The sequence below is a fragment of the Rousettus aegyptiacus genome, unplaced genomic scaffold (genome assembly GCF_014176215.1).
Source record: "Rousettus aegyptiacus isolate mRouAeg1 unplaced genomic scaffold, mRouAeg1.p scaffold_m13_p_2, whole genome shotgun sequence".
Lineage (NCBI taxonomy): Eukaryota > Metazoa > Chordata > Mammalia > Chiroptera > Pteropodidae > Rousettus > Rousettus aegyptiacus.
The window spans coordinates 117,993,885-118,016,963 of NW_023416295.1; the positions used below are offsets into that span (position 1 = coordinate 117,993,885).

General features: G+C 39.3%; 2 long non-coding RNA genes across 2 annotated transcripts; both read left to right on the forward strand.

The window, feature by feature from the left end:
• Window positions 1–783: 783 nt before the first annotated feature.
• Window positions 784–5,956, forward strand: LOC107512683. The gene is made up of 3 exons (XR_001597367.2): window positions 784–876; window positions 1,213–1,391; window positions 5,825–5,956. It is a non-coding gene; the product is annotated as an uncharacterized LOC107512683 (long non-coding RNA).
• A 2,324-nt stretch (window positions 5,957–8,280) lies between these two features.
• Window positions 8,281–21,706, forward strand: LOC118613700. The gene is made up of 3 exons (XR_004955720.1): window positions 8,281–8,367; window positions 19,748–19,846; window positions 20,451–21,706. It is a non-coding gene; the product is annotated as an uncharacterized LOC118613700 (long non-coding RNA).
• Window positions 21,707–23,079: the final 1,373 nt, after the last annotated feature.

Consider the following 23,079-nt stretch of genomic DNA (forward strand, 5'->3'; position numbering starts at 1 on the left):
GAAGACTCACAACCTGCTATTTGCAAGCTGACTGTCCAGAAAGGCCAGTCCAAGTATAATTCCATTCTGAACCTGCATGCTTGAGGACCAGGGGAGCCGATGGTATAAATCCCTGTCCAAGGGCAGGAGAACATCAATATCCCAGCTCAAGCAGACAGGCAGGAAGCCAAATGGGGTGAATTTCTCCTTCCTCTGCCTTTTTGTTCTATTCACATCCTCAAGGAATGAATGATACCCTCTCATACTAGGGAGATGATCTGCTTTACTGAGTCCACTGATTCAATTGTTAATCTCATTTGAAATACCCTCACAGACACATTCAGAAATAGTGTTTAATATGGGCATCTATTGACCCAGTCAAGCTTGCACATAAAATCAACTATCACATATCATTAGGATGAGACTGGTTGATAAGAGAACTTTGAATAGGAGCGCTTTCTTGGACCAGAGTCTGAAGATAGAGGCACCAACTCGTTAAAAATAGCTGTTGGTTCCAATATCTGCCACGAGGTGTCACTAAGTAATCTAATTAAATTCCCAATTTATGACTCCCCTAAATGAATAGACATTGAACCGAGTGAGGCAGAAATAAAAATTGTCATGTGGCCTGAATGAAATCCTATAGATTATCTGTAACAGTTTTTTCAAAGCAGCAGGATCAATTCTGGAACATAAATTGAAAAGTTCATGAACTAACAAGAGCACATGAAGGGGCTTAGTCTTTATTGGGGGAAAATAAATAAATCCTTTATAGTTTGTGTGTCCTTCATTTTTTCTCTCTTACTACTTAGGGCATCCTCCTGCCTGCATTTTCATGAGCATAACTGGATTTTATGTGGTCTAAACGTATCGACTGGGCTGTTAGCATCTCCTGAGGTAACTCTACTCCCTCTGATCCTTCGTCAGTTCGTATATTTTCTTGTTAAACTTTTTAAAAGACTATTTTTGAGGGTGATGACCTGAAATACCTAAAACGTAAACTTGGTAAACACAATACCTGTCTTTCGGATTATCTTTGGGCGAAGTTCTATTCATCCTTCAAGACTCAGATCAAATATTTTCATCTAGCAAGATCTCCAAACTTAAAAAAAAAAAAAATTCCCCAGGCAGCTCTTCCTTTCCCTTCATTCTCATAGAACAGCTGTATATTCTTTCATGAGGCATTTTTCACCTACCACCAATTGATTGTTCAAATATCTGTCTTCTCCATAGATAGTGAATTCCTTAAGGACAGGGACAAGTTTATGGAAGCCACTGCTCCACAGAACTCAGTGCTGCTGCTGGCACCTTGCTTTTGGCTCTTCTACTAATATGTGTAGCAAGTCAGTAGGCAATTCCTGATTGCCCTAAGCACGTCACTGGAATCTTCTTCTGTGTCTTTTCAGCAAGAGGTAAGCTGGCTGTGTGTGTTCTGTGTTTTACAATATTGTGTACTTAGAATACTTAGGGGCTCACTAAATTGACATGGAAAGTGTTTTGGTTTGTTTTGGTTTGGTTTTTGTTTTGGATGGTATCTTTAAATATTTGTAAAAGGAGTTGCTTATTATTCATCCATTGCCAATCCATTTAAAGAGTTACACAGCAGAGGACAGGGAATTGTATTTATAAGAGATGCTAAATCAATATTTAACTTGGGGGGGAAGTTTTTAACCAAATTGCTTCACATTTCCTTCCTAAGAGAAATAACTTGAGATTAAGAAACATATCCTCTTGAAAAAGTTAGTGGATTTCAAATAACAAATATTTCAAAATGTTACCCATAGTTAGTTATGTCTAAATTTTCTATATATTCCTAATTTTATAAAATAAGTATAAATTACTTTAAGAAACATATAGTGAAATGCAGCATACATTTATTTATTTTTGCTTACTGTGTTCCTGGTACTATGTCAAAGCAGGGAGGAAATCTCAGCCTGCAAAGTGTCTCCCCCTCCAGAAGCTCACAGTTGGTGGGGCCACACATACAATGAATGCAAATACAATTTGCTAAGAGCCAGGAGCCAAAAGAATTGATTAATTCCACAAGGGAGGATGAGGTTGTCAGGGAGGTTTCACAAGGAGACGTGACATTTGAACTAGAATTTTACCATCTGTGAAGTCAGGAAGCTTTGCAGTTTCCACTCCATGGCTTAGCTAAATTGAAGCATTAAAGGATTTAGGCAATATTTACATAGAGTTTTTTTAAAGCTAGATTTGTAAAATTTTATTAACTGATCAGATGTATCTTTTAATCTACTTAAAAGATAAAGAACTTAGAGTAGAGCAACATGACTGTTTTCTGTCATTGTATTGACATTGCCCTAACCTATTGGGTTTCAAGATTTGGCTTACTTTGAAATCATCAGCAAGATCATTAAAATACAGACTTCTCCCCAAAGTTACTGAATTCAAACCTCTTCATATGGAGAGGCAATGTGCGTTTAACAAGGTTTCCAGGTGATTCTAGTTTAAGTACCGTTACATAAGCAATTTGATAAGAGGTAAAATTTGGACTTGTGGAGCTCTTGAGGAAAAAGAAGGAAACTTACCAGTTATTAGGCACTCTGTGCTTTGTCCTACGGCTGCATATAGATTTTTTTTTCCCCAAAAATTGCAATACCACCAAGATTACCATTTTACAGATGAGAACACTTTAAGGTTTAGAGAGCTTAGGAAAGTTAATCAGGGTCACACATCCAGTAAGTTGTGAAACCACTGATAAATTTGTTGACCCTTACCCCTTGCCCCCTGAGTGTATCAGTTTATCAAATTTTAAAACACATTCCTGCAAGATAACTATTTAAGTCACTTCCACTAAAAAGAAAAGATGATGGTGATTTTCTCACTTACATGCACTGACTCAGCTGCTTACAATTCAATTTCTGAGAAGAGGGACAACTTCTGTAACTGACAAACTCTTTCACCTCCATCCAACCCCCAATATCAGAAAGCAAATATGGACACAGCTAAATCAGTTTCAGAAAATCTAAACCTTAGCACTCACAATGTGGTGTTGTTGAGTTCCCTTGAGCATGCATTTTAGAGGAGGGACAGCTCTTAAAAGTAGTCAATTTACTGATATAATGCATCCATTACATTTGCACAAAGTACTCCTTTTGCAAATGGACAATTGGGATTTAGCCAAATGCAAAGAAGAAAACTTCTGACACACTAGATCCTTTACTTTGGCTAGTTAAATTAGCCTGAGAACAATCCTGGGTGTAGCCCAGGGTGTAAGCTCTGGAGCACCAATTGTTGCTAACAGGGAGTTAAGAGAACATCAGGGCTTTAGATGGTCAGCCTAGTTTAACCCCTGAGATGACCTCAGGAGTTAAAGGCGCAGAATTTCTGATCCTTGAGCTACACATGCATGCCGGTGTTGTCAGAATTGGATGGCAGTATAAGCTTTGTTTTATTTTATTTATTTTGGTTTGTATTGGCAACTGTAGTCTTGGAGGACCCTGAAGCACCTGAAAACAGGATTTTCACTATTATTCCTTTAATAATGAAAACCCTGAGTTCAAAAACCGATACTCTTAAATTAAAACACTCACATTATAGTTACAGAAAACCAATTGGAGTAATAAATACAACTTTAAACTCAGCAACTGAATTCTCTTAAAATGAAATCATTGTTAAGCAGATTTAAGTTTTTACGTCATTTTGAAAAAATAGATAAACATCATCCATTATGGATCTATAATCAAACTTTTTTTGCTCTTGCACTTGCCCATTTTGAAACAGATCGGTTTTTGTACATGCATAAGTGTGTGTGTACACCGCACTTAGAGTAACAACAATTTAATGTGTCTATATTAATAGTTACAGAGCAATGGTCCCTCAATTCTGGGACAAAGGTCATGAGGGGGTCCCACTGCCTCCTCCAAAAGGTACCATGATGACTTCTCTGTTATATTTCTTCCCGGAAAACTTTGTTATCCCTATTTATAATTTCATTTATCGTTTTCCTGAAAAGATAACCAGTACCTAAGCTTTAACATTGAACATTTCTCAACTTTATATTCATAAAAGCTGCTATTTCAGTAGCCAGAGAAGCTGATTTAGCTGGTATCTAAAGAGCCTCTTCTCAACATGCCATGCCGGCAAGAAAATCCAGCTGATCGTGTAAAATGCAGAAATCCCCTACATGAGCTGGCAAAAGTGGTGGGAATTTTTCTGAGCAATATTCTGGACGGCCTGTTCCGCCTGGTCTGTCTCTATCCCATTGTTCCCTAAAGCTTGCCTTCACACTAAAGCCTCGTACTGTGATGGGCTGCTCACTCTACACCCAGAGGAAATGCTGCACCCCACTTGTTCTTTGGAATGTCCCTGTATAGGAACAAACTTGGGTCAATTATTATAATGGGGTTCAGTAGGTTCAGACAGCTTGGAGACACACACACACACACACACACACACATACACACACACAAAAAAACAATATTTTTACAGCTGTAAAGGGGAACATCTCCTCTATCCATGTTTCTTTCTTTGCATTTGCCCATGAAAAATGGGCTTATTTTTGCCCATGTGTGTGTAATTGGATGATGGTCCTACTTTATTCAGAGAAATTCCTTCAATTTTTTACTTAATTTTAGATCATGAAATAAGAAAAGTTTGCCAATTCATTTGTTTTCTCATGGATACACTGGGGAGTGAGTCTTACCTTCTCTTTCCATCTCCTACTTTCTCCTCCCCATAATATGAAATGTGGCCAGTCTGATCGGTCCATGGGACTAATCAGTCACACTCCACTTGTTCCTGCCTAATATACGGTGATCTGTGTGATTTTATAAAGGTCAATACCATGTTAAGATAATAGACTACACATCCCAACTTCCCTTGCAGCTAGAGATAACCAGTGAATGTAAGCAGAAGTTGTCGGGTGGGGTTCCCAGAGAACCTCTGATTAAGCTGTGAAGTATATCCTTTGCTCTGGCCTCTTCTTCTTTACTATTGGCTAGAACATGGATGAAATGTCTAGAGCTACTACAGCTACAATGGAACTTCAAGGAGACCTTGAAAATAGAAGCTATATAGGCTAAGGATGTGAAATTAAAAATAGATCTTCAATTCCTGATGATTGTAAAACACATTACTAGTCCTGACTTACCTATCTTTAAACTTATTTTGGGGGGAGAAAAATAAACCTGGATCTTTTTAAGCCACTGCGATGTGGATTTTTGTTCAATGCAGCTGAACCTAACCTATTGCAAAATATAGAAAACTCACACAATCAAGAATAGCTTCACCCTGCCTCTTTCTCCCTTCTCTCTCCTATCTCACACCCCATCCAAACCCCCAAATTTAACCCTCTTTTGAGCTTCTCTTCTCTATCTGGTAAACCCAGTGCTTGATGTGCTTATCACATAAGAATTGGAAGCACAGAGGATGTCCGCTATCATTAAAAACAGGTATCCAGTATTTGTAAAACCTAGACCTGCATTTGCTTTCAGGCATCCAAGATGGCAGCAGAATCTTGTCTCTTGACTTGAGGCAAATAACCAATCAGATTATTAATCACTTTCCTTTCCACAAGGAAGAACAAATGAAGAAAGGAGTAGATGTTTCTTTGTGATATTTCTTAGAAGGTAGCGTCAGTGGAAATTCCTTCTTCTCTAGGATAAGAGGCTACTGTTGAAAAAAGAGGAAATTTCTCTAAAGACACAAATCTTCAACTTCATCACATATGTTTAGATTTCCACATTAGTCTTAGTCTTAGCCTGCCTGTCATTTCTACGTTTCCAGCTATATTAAAGGGAGGGAAAGACTGGAGAGAAGAGTCGAGTCACTAGATCTAGGGCCTTTCAGCTCAACATGTGATTCTGCTTTGCCTCTCCCTTAGCTGGTGGCACCTAGGATGTAACTAGAGGATTCAAGAAGCAGGCATGTGTTTCCCTACTCCATGAAGGTACCCAGGATCTCACTCATGCCCATCAGCTCAGCAGCAAGGGTCAGGGGAGACACAAAGAAGCTGCATGGGGTAAGCAGACTGTGGTTTGGTCTCCCTACTTTAGGTTTTACACTTTGTGAATTCTAGACCCTTTTGTTTAAATCACGAATAAGGAGCAGGAAGATCCTTTTGTTAAAAATGTCTATTTTACAATGAATTAAGGATAGGCAGCCACAATTTGCCATGGTCGTTTAAACCTCAGGATTCAAGAGATGGCCCTTCCCAGACTGCTCATCCCTTTAGTAGAAGGGTAAACTAACAACATTTACTATCTAGACAATGGGGTGAGGTACCTTTCCTTATTCTGGTCTCTTATTCTTCCTGTCTACTGTCTTAAAAGAAATCTGAAGGAGGACGCTTGAGATCCTTTTGATTGCACCAAAAGTGATTTGAACAGCATCTCACAAGTACCATTTTTCTTCCCAGCAGGATGAAGAATGTTCCACGTTATTTTCTAAAAGAGTCGTCAGAGCTGACAATTTTGTCATGATTATCTATTTCGAAACAGAATTTAATATTTGGGACATCATGATGATTGAAGTAATAACCTAGAGCTAGAATCTCAAAGCAGTAGGTGTGCAAGCACCTGCATGCGTGTGTGCATGCGTGCGTGTGTGTGCGTGTGTGTGTGTGTGTCCCAGGCTTTGTCCCTATGAGTGATCCATTTAGAGCCCAGTGTATCAAATGAGCCACCCCCTGGCTGTGAGAAATGAATACCTGCCCATATGTTTAAGATTTAATTTCCATATTGTGACTCTATTTAAAGCATTCAATGTTGCCTATATTTGTTGCCTTGTATTTGTATATCACCTTTTGCTGGAAAACACAGGCTTTTCAAAAATACACTCAGGTCTTATCATAAATGTGGGTGGCAGGTGTTGTTTCTTCCTTCCTTCAGGTGAGGAAAATGGAAAACAGAATTACGTGACTCATATAGGTTCACTAAAGCCTTTGTAAAATTTAAGCCCCCATCTGCCTTCAACTTAATGAAGTATAACGTGTTACATCAGCAATTGATTTTTTCTCAATTTTTTATTGAGATCTAATTCACATGTTATAAATTCACCCTTTTAAAGTATACAATTCAGTGATTTTTAATATATTCGCAAAGTCGTACGACTATAACCAATACCTAATTCCAGAACATTTTTATTAGCTCAAAAAAAATCTCGTACACATTACAATTCCCACTCCCCTCATCTCTCTTAGCTACTAGCTACCTCTAAACTACTTTATGTCTCTATGGATTTGCCTATCTGGCTAATTTATATAAATGGGACCAGACAATATGTGGCATTTTGTGTCTGTTTCTTTCACTCAGCATAATGTTTTTGAGATGAGTACTTTATTTCTTTTTAAGGCTGAATAATGTTCCATTGTATGAATGAACACACCACATTCTGTTTATCTGTTCATTTGTTGATGGACATTTTTGTTGTTTCCATTCTTTGGCTATTATAAACAACGCATCTATGAACATTTGTGTACGAGTTTTTATGTGTACATAGTTTTCAATTCTCCCAGAAGTAGAATTGTTGAGTCATACAGTAACTTTATGTCTAACTTTCTGAGGAATGACCAAACTGTTTTACAAAGAGGCTGCACTATTTTACATTCCCAAAGCAGTGTACAAGGGAGGCTTCCAGTTTCTCTGTGTCCTTGACAACACTTGTTATTTTCTGTCATTGTGATTCTAGCCACTCTAATCAGTGTGGTAGCTATTAATTTTTTATACAATAACAAAATGATATAGAGATCTCGGGTTATTTTCTAAGCTGGGAGAGTGGATTATATGGCTCATGGAATAGGAAATCCTTTCTTCATTGGGCTTCTCTCATTTTCATTATTTTATTCCTTATCTGTGACAGGCTTTCTGGAGTCTGTACTTAATAGGAGAGAGAAGCTGCTTGAGGCCTCACCTTTTCTCTCCTTTCCCCAAGTCCCATTCTCAGTGTACATGGAGGCTTTTCAATTTTAACTTTTAAGTCGACACTTTTCTACTATTAACACCCAAGTCATTATTTACTATCATCTTCTTCAGCTGTTCTGTAATACTCTTTATATCCCCCATTTAATATGAATAGTGATGCTAAATACCAAATATAACCATAGCACTTATTAAACAAGATATCATTTAATCTTCATATCAATTCTGTGAAGCATGTTGTTATTGTCCCAGAAATTTTGGAGATGAGGAAACTGCAGATGAAGAGTATAAGGTCAATTTCCTTGGCCACATAGCTAGCGATGGTGAAGCAGAACTGACCAGGGAGGGGTACAAAGTCAGCCTCACCTGCCCTGGTATTTATTTCTTCTTGGTCTTTTCTCAGGCTCTGAAAGTCCAGAGGGCTCCTTTACACTGGAAAATCCTGAAAAATGATTTTGCCATCCCTCTGCCCTCAAATGCCAGAATAATTCTGGAGGGAATTATTGAGGTAAGCAGGCTTGGGATCGCTTGTTTAATTTAATTATAATTTTAATTACTCCATTAGGCCATTTATGTCTCTGGAGTCAATTCTCCTTCTCAGATATCTTCTGGCGATTAGAAAATAAATTTATAACTTTTTCCTTCATTATTTTGAGCAGGGTCCTACCAGTTGGGTCAATATAAGTTTGGGATAATTTCTTGGCTTGGCAGAGAGGAATAATCAAGGCTTGCTTTGTACACACAGCCCAACAATCATAGTTTTTATTGCCTATGAAACAGCACTGTAGTTTCTTACCAGGTGAAGGATGGCTCCCACTGAAACAAAATATTCTCCCATCACACATTCTATGCTTTTGCTGGTTTGAAAATGCATTGTCAGAATAGATGGCAACAATGCTAGAGTGGACTCTAAATTTTTGGCACTAGACTGCTATTAAATGAGAAAAGAGAATGCAAATCTCAACATTGCATAAGGAATGGGAATAAAGGAAACTCTGTTTTTAAGGCTATATTTAAATTGAAATAATACCTCTCTTTTGATAATGAGCACTGAGTCATGTATGTTCTTGTAGTTTAAAACACTGGAATGAAAAACTCAGGGCCCCAAATGTTTATTTGTTTGTCTATTTGTTTTTAAACTATCCCAATGCTCGACATTCTAAAGAGCAAAAGAGAGGGACTGAATATCTGGAAAATGTAGACATTATCTTTTTGCATGCACCTTGACCATACATTTTGCACAGCATGAAAAGTAAGGTCTGCTTTACTTCTCATCTCTTGATCCTTTCTACCTGAAAAACTAGAAGTTGGTCCTCTTCTCAGTGATAGAATATGATGAGGGTAAAATATTTTCTGCATTACTTCTTTAGAAAGGAAGTGTGTGTGTGTGTGTGTGTGTGTGTGTGTGTGTTGTGTGTGGGGGGGTGTGTTTGAAAATCATCAGGGAAAGACTAAAGTATAATTGTAGGAAATAATAGCAAATTTATTTTAATTAATATACTGTAATAAAACCAATCCCTGAGAATTGGATGTTGTCATAAATAACTCTATTCATTACATAGGCAAATATGAGCTCAGAATAAACACATCCATTGAATTTCATTAAAAAGTCATTTAACTCAGGGGTTTACTAATGTTTATTATATTTCCTTTTTTTACATGCTCCTTTTAAATTCTAGTCCATAGTAACATTCAGCGGAAATGTATTTCTGAGTGGTAAGGATCTTTCGCTGGAGAATTTTTCCTAATGCTCATCTTCTTACACAAATTGTATGTGACTGATATTTAGATGATTCTTACAACTGGTAAAGTTTTTAAATAAAATGGACACAAATTGTTTTCATTTAAAAATTTTAAATCGGCATATGTATCAACAATTGAGACATTTGGGGATGTATTCAACCTTGTTGTATTTGTTATTAAAATACACAAAAAATACCCCATCAACCAGGGTCTCCATTCTTCCTGGTGCCTCTCTACTTGAACATTGATTGCTTCATACTCTCCGTTTTCGACTCTTCCAGTTTCCATTCATTAATCTCTGAGGCAAATTCAGTGGAGAAAAAGTCGTGAGATCTTAATTGAATACACGCTCTATCGTTTGCTTATTTTGTGACTCTGGGTAAATTATTTGACTTCTCTGTGGTAATTTCTTCACCTATTAAGTGGGAAAATGCTTAATATTATTATTTCTCTTAGATGTTAATTTCTATACAAAACCCTTTTCTAATTCATTCAGAATCAATGGTAGCTTGAAAAATTAAATATACCAATAATTTCCCTCTGGTCATTCTCCTTCTGCCTAATCTCTACATTCACCATTGATATCAATATATATCAATGTTTAAACAAATTATAATGATCTTTCCCTACCAAGAGATTTTACTATTTTTATTGCTCAATATTGACATTTTTTCTGCTTCACATGTTTTTGCAGGTAGGTGAGTAATGAACAAAATGAGTATTGATACATCCTTGCAAAACAAATTGACCACTTTGTTTCAGAGAGCTGGGCTGGGACACTCAATGGAGTTTCTCAAAGGATTACTAGGGAAGACTTTATAGGCAAGATCGTTTCAGGAGATCACAGAGAGGCAGAAGAAGGGTGGAAGAGGGTCAAATAACCAACCACCTACTGCCCCAGTGAAAATGAGCCATGAACGGGGGCTAATGTACATGAGAAAGCACAATGTCCTTGGATCTGTGGGACCCACAGAATTGATCAGGAGGGTCCCTGATGCTACTCGACTGGAGGTGAGAGTGCCTATTAGGAAGGATGGCTACTCTAGGGGCTAGAAGAGCTCCTGAAAGGAGAAGACACCTTGGGCAGCAAGACCAAATGTGGACAGTGTGTGTGGCACAGCCCATCCTGGCAGTGGGATACTGTAGTGAGGATTGGAAGCTCATTGCCTCAGAGAAAGCAATGCTGCCACTCAGCTCAACCCTGGTATGGCATTGTTTCAGCCACCTAAATAAAGTAACAATATTCCTTGTGGGCCACTAAGACCCTGTGAGACACTTTTTTTCCTAGTAAATGGTATTAACTTAGTAAATGTTTGATGAATTTATTTATTCAAGAAGATTTATCAAACTCTTATTGTAGGCCCAAAATTGCTTTAGGTCGTATGAAGATATAGTGATGAAATAGATAGGGGAGTCCCTGCTGTCATAGTACTTACATTCCAGGTGGGAGAGCCAGATAATAAACAGGTAAAGAACTATTAAGGGATGACATCTTAGATATTGATAAGTTCTGTGAAGACTTATCTAGAATGATATTTTCAGCGTGGTCAGGAGAGTGGTCTTTGAGGCCTGAATCATGGAAAGTAGCCATTCATTCTGAGATACATGCAAAGGAAACCTTAAGCGGATTCGATAACATGTGATGGCTGCTGATTTTCTGTCTCTTAAGTAAATCTCATTCTCATGAACTGTAATCAGGAAGCATTATTCAAAATAGGTATTAAACATGCTCTGTATCGCAAGCAATGTGTTAGGTGCTGGGGATATAAAAGTAAAAGCTATGGCCCCTGCCTTAAAGGAATGGACATCCTAGTGTGGAGAACCAGAGGTGTAAAGAATTACAATAAAAAGTGAGAACTGCCATGATGGAGGCATGGTAGGGTACTATGGGAGACTTGTTGAAGAAGTGCCTCCATCGTCAGGGAAATAGCAAGACTACTTGCGTGTTGGGAGAAATTTCTCCGTGGGTCTCTCATTTCTGTGTGACTTGTCAACAGAGAGACTGACAACTTTTTACTGAACTATCTTTTAAGAATGCTGTATAGTAAGCAAACAATTTTGAGATTAGAGATAATTTCTACCTCCAGGGTAGAGAGATTTTTTTAAACTAGGAAACTAAAGAAAATTTTTTTTCTACAAAGCAAAGATTGGGCAGGTTTCCTTGCAACCTCTTTAACAGATTGGCTTTTCCTAAGTTTGAGGTTCCTCAATTGTGATGCAAACCCACTGTGTGTGTAGCATCTACCCAGACTAGTTCATATCACCTCCATAGAATTTGGAGAGCAAGAAGAACCAATGAAACATAAGGTTTATGGTGCCTGCTGTGCTATGAGTAATAATGTTCTTTGTCTCTGACTCAAGAGTCTTGTGTCTTCTGCAAGAATTTATGCAACTGTGGCAGCTATCTTGTTAGCTGGAAATAGATAAATGTCCAGACACTTAATAGTTCTTGACGTGGTGACAATATAAAAATCATTTAGGCTTTCTGAGCCTTAATTTGCTCATTCGTAAACTTGGAATAAAAATCCTCACCTCAAATAATCATTGTAAGGATCAAATAAGATGTCACATGAGTGGCAGAGACTGTTAGCTGTTTCCCAAAATTCATTCTTTCTTTCTCCTATAACATAAGAACTCTGTAGCTTGGCAATGGCTAGTAGATTAAGGAAAATTAATATTTGACCTCCCTTACAGCTAGATGTGATAAAGCAACAAAATTATGGTCAATGGGATGTGAGCAGAAATTATAAGTGCAACTTTCAGATGATGTTCTTGAAAGGAAGGAGAATTTCTTCCTCTTGCTTTTTTCTCTTTCTCATTGTCTGGAACACAGACAGATGTGGAGCATCTTGGGCCATGTAGATAGTAGGACACCCTACATATAGTAGAGAAATAGATAAAAGGAGTCTGGATCTCTACCTTATTAGAGAAACAATTCAAATCTGGGACTGCTAATGTACAGATGAGGGAAAAATAAATTTCTGTTTTGTTTGAACCACTGTTATTTGGTAACTCTATGGAAGCAATGAACTTACATCTTAATTGATGCATCAGGATGACGCATTAGAAAGATCCTGTTGGTGATATTGGAGAGAAGCGAATAGAGGTAGGAAAATTAGGAGGGAGACCGCTTAGCTACCCGGTTATCTGTTGTTGTTGTTGTTGTTGTGTTGTTGTCATTTTTCAAAAATTTTGAATGCTGAAAAGTCGTACCTAGCCTATAGATTCTTATTAAAATTTTAAATTCTATAGCCAAATGAATTAGAGACACACTGAGTTAAACATATATTCTTTATGATAGATATGACAGGTGTTTTCAGAATTAAAGAATTTTATGTCTCTTAAAAGAGAGGGCTGAAAATAAAGTGTTCCTCAATTTTTTTTTGAAAATAGGCCATTTTATTATAAAATTCATGGCCACTAATGTTTTGGGACAGTTAGGGAAACATGATCCAATGTCTATGAGATTTAAAGATACCTATCCAGCCCTGTAAAATGTTAATGTTTAATCTGGGATAACATCCAAGGAGAAATAGTCCATAATGCATTTCACAAGAAGGATGTTTGTCAGATATAAATACTAAATAAACAAGCACACATGCACACACATTGCTTTTCATAAACTAGAACCAAAAAGTTATAAGTGCACCAAATACTATTAGCATCAGTTTTTCTCTATACAGAATTAAGCTTTCAGTTTCATTTTAAGGTGTGAATGATAGGACAAGGATGGTGAAAAATACAAAGTACTACCTTGGTTCCACTTGGGAAGATCTTTATATGGAAAGTACTTGCAGGAACCTAGATGCCATGACTACTAATTCTCATAGCAAGAGGTTAAGTTGCATGGCGAACAGCCTCCTTGCTCTGGGGGTTCACACATTCCAAGAAACAAAATGAATGGAGGCAGAACAGAACACGTAAAGTCAAAATCCTATGACTTTGGCCCTGAGAGTGTTTGATCTGGCAAGAGCTGTTTTTCCATGAGTAACCGAGTCCTGTAGAGCACTTATGTGATCCAAAGGCAGTATAAATTGGATCAACAGTTAACATCCTAATTCCCTCCATGACCAATGTGAGGAAAAGTAACTCTATTCAAACACTTCATAGAAAAATACCTCGTGCAGAATCCTTGGGGGAAAAATTTTTAAATCACCATCCCATGCCATATATCCCAACAGTTTTCTCAACAGTACAACTAATCCTCTGTTCTGGGAAAAGCTAGTTGTTGTTATTATTATTATTATTTGGTTCATATTGGCAAAGTTGTTCTTAGGTGCAAGAGAAACACACACAGAGGCGTACGCCACACTTGACACTGTGACTGTGCTCACAAGATTTTCTCCAACTTGTCAGTTTCGGAAGCATTTCATTGCTTTTGATGCTGCTCAGCTCTGTGGTGAGAAGTGTCAGCCAAACCCTCTTATTCTTTGTAATGTTTTCATCAGTAGCAGCAGTGATAAATTGCCTTGGAGAAAAGGGGTGCAGAATAAATGATGAACGTTATAAGCTAGGGTCTTTATGTGGACCCTCTGTATTATTTCCTCCAACTGAACTTGAATTCTCGAGATGTGAGTGTTTTAAATGCTGGAAAGGTAGGGAGCAACTTTTGTTTCTTCTCTACATGTTGGTGACATAAGACATCCCAGGCTTCCTGCACAGTTTCCTCTTCCTCTTCTATGGGCTGGGACATTACTGGCTAACAACCCAAAACACAAATATAAATTGCGCCTCCAAGTCTATACCATGAGAAAGTGATGTTTTTTAAGGGCCCTGGAGAAATTCTCGAGATAAAAGAGAGCCTTTAGAAATTAACAGCAAGATTTCACAGCACTCAATGGGACACTAGTTCTGTGGTATGATAATTTGCATAGTGAAAAATTTAAGGGTTTCTTGATCAAATCTTAATTTTGAGAACATCAGTTTATGTAAAATCAATCAGTTTCTTGTTGTTGTTGTTGTTGTTGTTGTTGTTGTTGTTGTTGTTGTTGTTAGAGTTTCTGGACCCTTTAATAAGAAAATGCATATTGTGAAACTTCAAAGAAAAAAGAAAATATATAGTTTCCTGAGTTTATCTCATCCCAGAAACCTTTGTTATGGGCTTAGCTAGTTCCATAAAACATCAGTTTTTGGAAAAAGTTAAAGGAATCAGGTAATCATCAGCTTTTATGTCTAAGGAGCACATATCTGCCAAAAACTAGACATTTTCAGGAAAAGCCCAATAATCTGGCAATCTGACCACAGTCCACATTCTTGGTGAGAAGGTTAGGCCTAACAGTGTAGCAGAGGAAATAATTTAATCCTTGAGACTATTAAGAATATAGCAGTAAAGTTTGCTCGCTCTAAGCCGTGGCAGAGAAGGGCTGCAGGATTTGTGCAGTTCTCATCTCATTGGTTGGAATCCTCCCTTCTGTCCTTTTGAAGAGAGAAAATGCAAGTGTGCAAAGGTAATTTTACAGCTAGAACTCACAATCGTCTCTAAAATGTGAAATAGTGATACAAAAGGTTGGTACTTTTCTATTTGAGTAACATCTCACAATTGAGAGTCATACTCCAAAAAAGCCTTATCAGTGATAATCGGTGGCCCAGAGGATCCTGAAATGGGTTTGCAAGATTTCAGTGGGCTTTTGCTGTCAGTGAATGTGTATGTGTATGTGTATGCATGAATGCCTGCTCAAGTTCACATACATATATGCAAAAGTGCTAGATTGGAAGGCTGGAAGGAAAATCTGGAGAAAGGGAAATAAACCCTGCTTTCCAAAGCCTTCAAGGCTAGTGAGAGTCTCAGGGACTACGGATCTTTTAAAGCTCCCTATATCATGTTTTATGGTTTTCGGTTTTCAAATGACCATAGACCATGGACACTAGGACTTAGTCCTGTGGATTTTTGCCCTGGGCTATAAAGAAGTCTTCATGCAGCATCTTGGATTTACTGCATCTGCATCTGGGAAAGTGTGACAGGCAATTACATATCTTTTTAGTTATAAGCTCAATTAGGAGTAGCATTTTGGAGATATAAAATGAATGTAGCAGGCAGCTTAGCAGAGTGATTAAAAATATGGATTTCAGAGCTACCCTGAGTTTGAACCTAAGGTCTGTGCTCTTGGACCGAGTTGTTTATCTGCTCTGTGCCTCAGCTTCCTGGTCAGTAAGATGGGAATGATGATAGTACCGACCTCAGGTTGTCATAGGATTAAATGATTTCATATTGGAAAAGCTATTAGAATAGTGCCTGATACTCAACAAATGTATTGTTTATCACATTTAAAAATATTTTTAAATGTGTCATTCTACTGCACACCCCAGAGAAGGCTGGCAAGCTGATGGCCCCTGGGGAAAGCAGTAGAAAGGGCACAGGGGACCAGGGAAGCAGCAGACCCCTGGTGGCCTTCAGTGGGAGTAAGGGGAAGCAGGCACAGAGCTGGGTGTTATGGGCTGCCCCTCTTCTCATAGGAGAATTCCTGGAAGTGGGTAGGGGGCGGCAGATTAAAGGCAAAACAGAGAGAAAAGTAGATTTTTTTCTCATTTCCTGTTGGGGACTGTGGGAGGATTCATTTTCATAGATAACCCCTCCTCCTCCACATCGACAGTGACGGCCCTAGTCTGAGAAAACTTTGAAGCTGGAGTTTTTGTTAGGCCTACACTTAGTTCTCTCTCTGCTCACCTCAGGCGCCCTGAGTTCTGGGACCCTGTGGAGACACATGTAAAAGTCAACTAACAGCACTAGGGGATAAGTTTACTTGGGATGTTGCTGTGGAGGGCATACCCATTCACCCTATAGCTGAGGGCTACAAGCCACAGCACCAGAACCAGAATTCTGTAGGTCACAGCCTTTGACACAGATGCTTCTTGCAGGGAGCAGAGAGGGTGAGAGCATCTGAAGACTTAATATCCCATACAAGATGCTAGACTCAGTCACCTAAAGAGATTTTTCAATTATTTTGCACAACTGAGTTCACAACTAGATTGTGAGGAAAATCAAATAAGCTCTAGAAAAAATATAGAAACTATATATTTTTGTACATCTTAGTGCAGGTGGTTTAAATACATGTCTCTACAATAAAAAAAATTCAGTAAAATAAAAAAAGATGTCTCTTGATAGTCAGCAGCATGCAAGTGGTTGTGCTAAACGTTTGTAGGAATAGAAAGTTGAGTCAAACAAATTCCTTGGGCCAAAAAAAAAAAAAAAAAGGAGAGTCTGGGAGTCTGGGATTGAAAAGGTGGCTGAGGTCAGGTGTGGTGTGTTGAACTGAAGGGGTGATTGAACCTCGTGTGAAGGTGTCCAACAAAGAACTGCAAATGTAAGCAAGGTTGGAGCTCAGGAGAGTGATGAGAGATGAAGGTGCTGGGAGCCCATCCATCCACATAGAAGAGATTGCCAAGAGAATCGGAGAGGGAAAAGGGCCAAGGTTATGTTCTCATTTGTTCAGCGAGCGTGCACCAGCCCCTTCTCGGTGCTGATGTAGCAATCAGTGTAAACAGGGGGAATCTAGAAGTGGTCATGGTATTAGTGCTCAAAGAAAGGTTTAGGGTCGTGCTTTGTTGTGACCCTGTGTGGCAGAGACTACTCGAGCTGCCCAGTTGCCCACTTCTCTGCTTCCTAAGCATCTGAGTAGACTGCATTTTTCAGTCTCCTTCACACTGGATTGGCCATGTGGCTGAATTCTGGTTGGTGGCACAAGAGTGTTTGCAATGTAGGTCACTTTCAGTCTAGACCGTATACATCTATGTCTCTCAGGTTCCTTTTATCTTCTGCAAAAAAAAAAAAAAAATCATAACTGCTTCCTCTCCCCCCTCCGCAATTGCCCCTTAATAAATAGGAAACACTGAGGAGCTAGGACTGTGTGGCAGAGTCCTCGCCCATCCAAACCTGGAATGGACATGAGGCCACATAAGTGAAATAAACTTGAATTGTTAAACCACTAATATTTAGGGTGTTTCTGTTCCAGCAGCTAGTGTTGCTACTTACCTAATATATACAAACAAAAGTTAATTCACCAGTCTAGCACACTGGCTACCGGAATGCTAGTTTATTTATTCAAATTGACAAGACTATTTGTCAAACAGACTAGGAAGTCTCATGTTGGCATGTTCCAAGCCTCTCGCCCTGTCATCAGACCGACTGGGGGCCAAACATAATCCAAAATTACTTAATCTGCTTGCCATGAAAGATCACTGCTCAAGGACCAGAAACACACAGAGTTCATACAATACATATTCTCGGTCTGTATGGAGATCTAGAAAGAAATGAGAACACTGTTTGGTCAGTATGGAAGCACAACAAAGGCCTTTAGATGAAGCAAGAGTTTATTGGCAAAGAGCTAAGAGACTCTAAAGCATCTCTCTCTTGAGATCACTTTCCTAGTTTTACTAAAAAGATTTGAAACCTGATGACTAAGATATTCCCATCAGACAATTCTCAGGTAGGTCCTGCCACTTTGATTTTCTCCTTTTTATGCTTTTATAGATGCTTCTTTTCCACTTTCATTCACATGGGAAGGACGCATTCTCTCATCAGCAGTGTTCATGCATTTGACGAGGGGACCATTCTGTTCCTTTCACTGTGCATTCACATTTTACTCTCCCCTAGACTGTGGTTGAGGAGGGGCAGTTGGAGAAATCTTTCTAAGGTTTCCAAGGAGGACCATCTTAGTACCAGGATACAGAGAGGAATGAGATGGGCACCTGTCCTCCTGGGGCTGACAGCCCAGTAGAGGATGCAGACAGGTAAGTATATGAACACCCAGTTACAACATGGTGGTTGTGATCAGCGCAACCACAGACGCAGCTACAAGGAACAGATATAGTACAGAAGGTGTCATTAACTATTCTTGGTCTATGGGAGTAAAAGGAAATGAGAAAAGGCTTCCTGCAGGAGGTGATAATTGAGCCGGAACAGTGATGGAGGTGTTCCAGAAAGGAGAAATATCATAATAAAAGAAAAAAGCATAAAATGGCTTGGGGTGTCTGGGAAACCAAAACAAGTTAATTATTTGGTGGGTGGAGGGACTGCTGTAACAAAGTACCACAACTTAGGTAGCTTAAACAGAAACTTATTATCTTGCACTCTGGAGGTCAGAGGTCTAAGATTAAGGTATTGGAAGAGTTGGTTCCTTCTAAGGGCAGTGAGGGAGAATCTGTCCATGCCTCTCAATTCTAGTGGTTTGCTGACAATCTTTGGGGTTTCTTGGCTTGTAGAAGCATCGCTCTGATCTCTGCTTTCATCCTCACATCATATTCTCTCGGTGTGCACCTGTGTCCAAAATTCCCCTTTTTCTTGAGGATGTCTGTCATATTGACTTAGGGCCTGCACTAGTGACCTTATTTAAATTTCATTATCTCTGTAAAGATCCTATCTCCAAATAAGACCCTATTCTGAAGTACTGGAGTGTAGAAATTCAACATATGAATTTGGTGGGGAAGGAACACAATTCGACCTCTTGCGACCTACATTTGACAAAGCTAAAGAGGAAAAGCAAAAGAAGAATTAACCAGGAAAATAGGAAGAGAATGTAGTGTCAGACAAGAACAGGAGGAGAGGGCGCTCAGCAAAGCTCCTTAAGGGTAAAGTGAGGGGAGGCCCCACACCCCAGCTCTGTCTCCTGCACTTCACTCCTCTGCACCGTCTCCTTTGGAAGATGGGGTGATGCGTCTTCTCTGTATGGTTGTCATGATGATTAAATATGGTTATGCCCATGTACATTGTATGATTGTGTACTGGAAACAGCGCCAACTCAACGTCAGATAACACACACATACATAAACTATTAGTGCCTAGTAGGTACTCGGTAAATAGTAAATAAATAAATAGTATCATAAAAAACTGGATTTCACCCCACAATGGTGATATCTTTAATGTGCACACACTGCATAGTGTCTAAGAGGTTCTAGACTATCATTCATTTACTTCCTAAATGTACAAAGTCATTCAGAATCTGACACCTTGGGAGGCTGCTCTTAGGGCCCGCCATATGTAGAGCTCATTAAATTTCATATTTGCTTCATGTGACCGAAAACCTATGGGACTATACAAGTACAAAGAGTGTGGATTATGGCTGTGAAACAGGATTTCAAAATATTCTCCTCTTGTACTTTTTGTGGAAATTAAGCATCCTATTTGACACTGTATGACTCTTTCTCTCCAGGTTGTTAGGTTTGGATTTAATGTGGTAACTGATCTGCCCAGGAGATCAAAACAAAAACCTGCCTGGCTCTGGGCATTGAGCTGACAGCATAGCCAAAAGGTAAATTCCCTCTGCTTCAATCATTCCTACCATTGAAGAGATTCCAAAATCCTTCATGTAGCAGAGTGACTATTTATTTAGTTATTTATTTTTTCCTTGGATGCAGGTGGGTACGAGTTTAGATGCCATGAAAGGTCTCCTGAAAATGTATTTTCTGGTATTCGTGGTGCATTCAAATGATGCTTAAAAGGAACATCTACATTTGGGCCTTGGTGTTAAACCAACCCAGTCCTACAGGTCTTTTAAACTTTCCCAGCCTCCTGGTCCTGGCACTGCTGATATTTTATAAAAGTCCTTGACAAGCCGCTTTATTCCCTCTGCTGAAATCCATTTAAGCAACGTTTCTGAAAGACAGATGTTCTGAAACATGCCCATTGTCTAAACATTTGTGAGATATGGCACCACACATACATTGCTTGCTAAACAACTTTATTTTCTATCAATTTGAATTCTTTTTGTTGTGAAAGTAGACCCACCCTTTTGCTTTGCTCATCCTCTACCCCAAGCATATTGACAAGCAGCCTATTTGGAACAAAAGGAAAATTCCATGCACTGTCAATCACCCCCAGTTACTCACATCGCTGCTTATGGTCTTCCTGTGCAGGACGGGACCAGGATGCAGGAAGAAAACTTTCCATGCTGGCTTCTTCAGCTGTGGGCTTCTGAGTCATGGAACATCAGGCCAAAGGAGTGCATCAATCAATGTTTGTTTCTCCTACCCCTTGCCCTCATCCTCTAGCCCTGCTCCTCCTGAGGTAGGCCCTCACACTTCTCATTTGGATTCTTACAATAGCCTCACAATGGTCTCTTCTTTCCAGTAATATCTTTATTAAATTGAACTCTTAAGGCCTGGCTTTAACCTTAGGCCTCTGGACCCTCATCAGTCTCCATTGCCTTCAGAATAAGGTCCAAAAATCCTCACACATTCTTCAAAGCCCTTCCAATCTGACCCAAAACCACATCCCCACACTCTTGTTCCTTAAGAGCTTCCCATACCCCCATTTGCTCTTGCCAGATGAAGCTGCATTTCCGTGGACGCATGTCCCATGGTGTGTGCTCTGCTCCTTCGCCTCCCTCTGAATGGAACACAGGACCCCATCTTCCTCAGGGCTCAATCTATCTCCTCCATGAGGCCTTTCTAGAGAGCTCTACTTAGAATGGCCCTACCCTGTGAATTCCCATCTGTCTCTCCTAGGGCTTGTGTGGCTTTCTACTTGATACCATATATATTTGTGTATTTGCTCAACTCCCTCCTGGACTATGAACTCCTCGAGTACAGAGTTGTGTCTGATTCATGCCTCCAAAATACCTGGCACAGCCTCTTACACACGTAACAAGCGCCAAATCAATGTCTGAGAGTGACTGGCAATGGGGTATTCATGGGGACAAGGAAGCCTTACGAGAGATTTTTCTGGTGTCTCTGCAAGTTTTTACATATTCTGTCAGCTGAGTTTTCTCAGCTGAAATTAATCTGGAAACAGGCGTTTACAGAGCAAATTACTTTCATATGAATTCAGACTTGCACCTCGTGGGTGAAGTGAAAACCTCAAAAATGTTCACTGCGCGTTGTCTAGCCGGGTACAACCTTCGACCACACTTTAATAAGCAACACTTCCATGCAGATCTTCTAGATAACTTAGCTCCTTGTGGCAATTCTCTATTGCTTTCTTTCATATATTATTACCACAGTCCCCATGGTAATAGAACCTTACTCTGAAAGCAACACCAGTGTGTGGGGGAGGAAAGGAGGTGAGTGGTGTTTTTGCATCTGACCTGTCTGGCTGTTGCTTTGAGTTCACCACCTGCATTTTCTCTTGGTTTTTATAAACTAAATTGCTTATTAACTATCTTGTTTCTGGGAAGCGCTGCCGAAATGCATTTGAAAGTAGGTCATAGCTCTTGGTGGTCTAGGCCCCAGAAATCTACCCTTATTTGGGATGCCATGGTATTCCCCATGGCAGGCAGAAGGGACCTCATTTAGTTTGTATTTCTACTGTGAGCAACTAGGTTTCCAGGGACATAGCAGGAGACTGAAGCAAGCACCCTGGATTCTGTGTTATGCATCTATGTGTATGTGTGCATATGGTGTGCATGTGCACATACGTGTGTGTGCATATTTATATGCATGTGTGCATAGATGTGGGTGAGTGGAGGAAGTATTAGGCAAGGATTAGGTACTGGGTGGCGACTTAACAGCTGTGGGTAGAGGAAGGAAGAGGCACTGTCAACTGATACTAAAAAATGATCTGGGCTCTAGATAGCTCCAGTCAACCCCAAACTTTACAAATGAAGTCAAAGTGAATGAAGCATAACCCTAAGCTGTAACATCCCCAGACTGCATATCCGACGTGGTGACTTTTTTCTCTTTAAATATTGATGTTGGCTTCTGATTTTGCTTATTACCTCTTGTCACTTGAATTAATGATCCAGGAGAAAAGAAGAAAGATATACAACATAATTTGTGTGCCCTTCCCTCTCCTTTCCTTATTCTCTTTCTACTCACCTCCCAATGTCTAGGGCTGTTTTGCCTAGAAGAATTTTGAAATTTTCTCTTTGGTTTCATGTCTCCTCTTTGTGTTTCTGAGAATATATTTTAAAAGTATTGAATTAATGAGTCCGTGAATGTTTACTCACAACCTCAGTACAGTATTCACAAGTTTCTTTTATTGAGGAAAAATAAGCTGAGTAAAATCTCACTTACCTGAAGTCTTCTGACATCTCTGATTTTCCCTTTACAATGAGGCTGCTCAGACTCTTGGTTTATCTGTTGCTGGTTGGTACGTGCTCCGAGTTGAACACTCTTTCACTGTCCCTCTCCCACCTCCAGATGCCCAGTGTCCTAGAATCGCCTCAGGACCTGTGACATGGCATGGCTAAGACTCTATCCTGAGGGGTGCCCCATACTTTATACCCTTTTTCTCTCTTATTTTCTCCTAATCTCAGTATTCTTGAATATAATTTTATCTCCTTTAAATTCACTGAGTAAATGGTCTGGTAAACTCATTCAAAATATAATTCTGCTAACTAATAATGGTTTTAAGGAATTCCTTTTCACATTAAATATATATGTAAATCAGGATATTCACTCAGTTAATGCTAAGTGATATATTTCATTTGGACAAATTGTGTGGGTGCATATGAGAGAGAGAGAGAGAGGGAGAGAGAGAGAGAGAGAGAGAGAGAGAGAGAGAGAGAGAGAGAGAGAGAGGAAAAAGAAAGGGAGAAGACAAGGG